General features: G+C 32.0%; 1 pseudogene; it reads right to left on the reverse strand.

Annotated features, from left to right (window-relative positions):
• Positions 1-341: 341 nt before the first annotated feature.
• On the reverse strand, positions 342-1,001 carry LOC139184617 (splicing factor 3B subunit 6 pseudogene; annotated as a pseudogene).
• Between the last annotated feature and the right edge of the window lie 1,039 nt (positions 1,002-2,040).

The following is a 2,040-nucleotide window of genomic DNA, read 5'->3' on the forward strand; positions in this document are numbered from 1 at the left end:
AATGTATTTGATGTGTGATGAACATATGAATATCTCAGTCCTTGTGTCTTTGGTTATGGGTTGTATATATTTGATTGTTTTAATGGTTGTTAATGATTTTTTTAAAAATTGTATTTATTTTATTTTATTTTTTTTTTTTTTCAGAGAAAGTATGATTTTATTTTAGTTTTTAAGAAGTACATATATATGTATGTCTATTTGTTTCTATACAAACTGATGTACAGGAAAACTCTGGAAGTCATATACCATAATTTTAATAATTTCTGGGTGGCTGGGGTTATGCATGATCTTCACTTTCTTATTTTATTTTATTTTATTTTTTGTTGTTTTACCAAAAGCTACAAGTTTATTAACATAATATATTCTAACATATATCAGTTTCAAGTGGGTATTTTTCAATCTCAAATAAGAAATCACAATATTCAGCATTAAAAAAAAAAAAAAAAAGTGGTTTTAGTCCAAAGTGAAAATGCAGAAAACGTTTACTTTGGTGGATCTGTGTTGATGCCATATTTCTCCTTAAGGAGCTTCAACTGTTCTTCCTTCTTCTTTGTGTCCATCTTCTGAAATGCCCTGTTGGCATTATAGTACAAAACCACAAGGTATCTGTTACAAACATTGAATCCTGACAGGTGATCACATGCATTCTTGGCATCAAAGATGTCCTCATAGATCACATAAGCTGTTCCTCTAGTTTCAGGTGTGTTCCCCACTCTGATTTGACGAATAGGTCCATATTTCCCAAATATATCATACATTTCTTCAGCTGTGATTTTGTAAGGCAAATTTCTTATATACAAAATCTGATTTACTTCTGGTGGAAGTTGAATGTTCGCCCTCTTGGCCGCTTGCATCGCCATCTTGGCAGGCTGATGAAGTTACAGCAGCAAAGACTTGAATTTCTCCGCACTCCTCTGGAGCTCGCTTACTTTCGAGCGCAACAAGGCATCAGATACAGGACATCAACATCCAGACCCCGCCGGAAGCTGTTCTAACTCGACGCACTTTCTTATTTTATTTTTTTAATTTTTTTATTTTTTTAGATTTTATTTTATTTTTATTTTATTTTTTTTCACCTCTCCCCCTGTCAGAGAGAGAGAGAAAAATTCTCACCACAGTCTTCTTCTTTTTTTTTTTTTTGAAAATATGTACCATGAGGTACTTTAGTTATTTTCAGTATTCATCCCACTAGCATAATATCTAAGACAGAACTATGTCATACCATATTCTTTTTTTTTTTCTGAAAAATTTCACAATATAATGTTGATAGTTTACCATGAAGAAATTAAGAAAAGAGAATAGTTTCTAATGTTTATCCAAGTATTGACTGTTCGTAGTGCTCTTTACTCCTTCCTGTATTTCCCAGTTTTGTTTTGATATTATCATCATTCATAAAGGACTTTATCATTTTTTATAGCTCGTGCATGCTTCCTTAGCTTTCATTTCTCTGAAGGTGTTTTCACCCCCATTTCAAAAGATACTTTCAATGAATATCTATTACAGAATTGACAGTTTTAATTTTTCAGCACTTTATTATTTTTTTTTTTTTTGATAAATTTAACACCTTTTATTGCCATACCTCATTTTACTGTGCTTTGCTTTAGTGAGCTTTATAGATACATGGTTTTTTTTTTTTTTTTTCCTTGTTAATTTTCTGTTTAGTTGATCTATCCATAAGTGTGAGTGGGGTATTAAAGTCTCCCACTATTATTGTGTTATTGTTAATTTCTCCTTTCATACTTGTTAGGATTTGTCTTACATACTGCGGTGCTCCCATGTTGGGTGGATATATATTTATAATTGTTATATCTTCTTCTTGGATTGATCCTTTGATCATTATGTAGTGACCTTCTTTGTCTCTTTTCACAGCCTTTGTTTTAAAGTCTAATTTATCTGATACGAGTATTGTGACTCCTGCTTTCTTTTGGTCCTAATTTGCATGGAAAATCTTTTTCCAGCCCTACACTTTCAGTCTGTATGTGTCCCCTGTTTTGAGGTGGGTCTCTTGTAGACAACATATGTAGGGGTCTTGTTTTTGTA

This window comes from Bos indicus, chromosome 8 (genome assembly GCF_029378745.1).
Source record: "Bos indicus isolate NIAB-ARS_2022 breed Sahiwal x Tharparkar chromosome 8, NIAB-ARS_B.indTharparkar_mat_pri_1.0, whole genome shotgun sequence".
Classification (NCBI taxonomy): Eukaryota; Metazoa; Chordata; class Mammalia; order Artiodactyla; family Bovidae; genus Bos; species Bos indicus.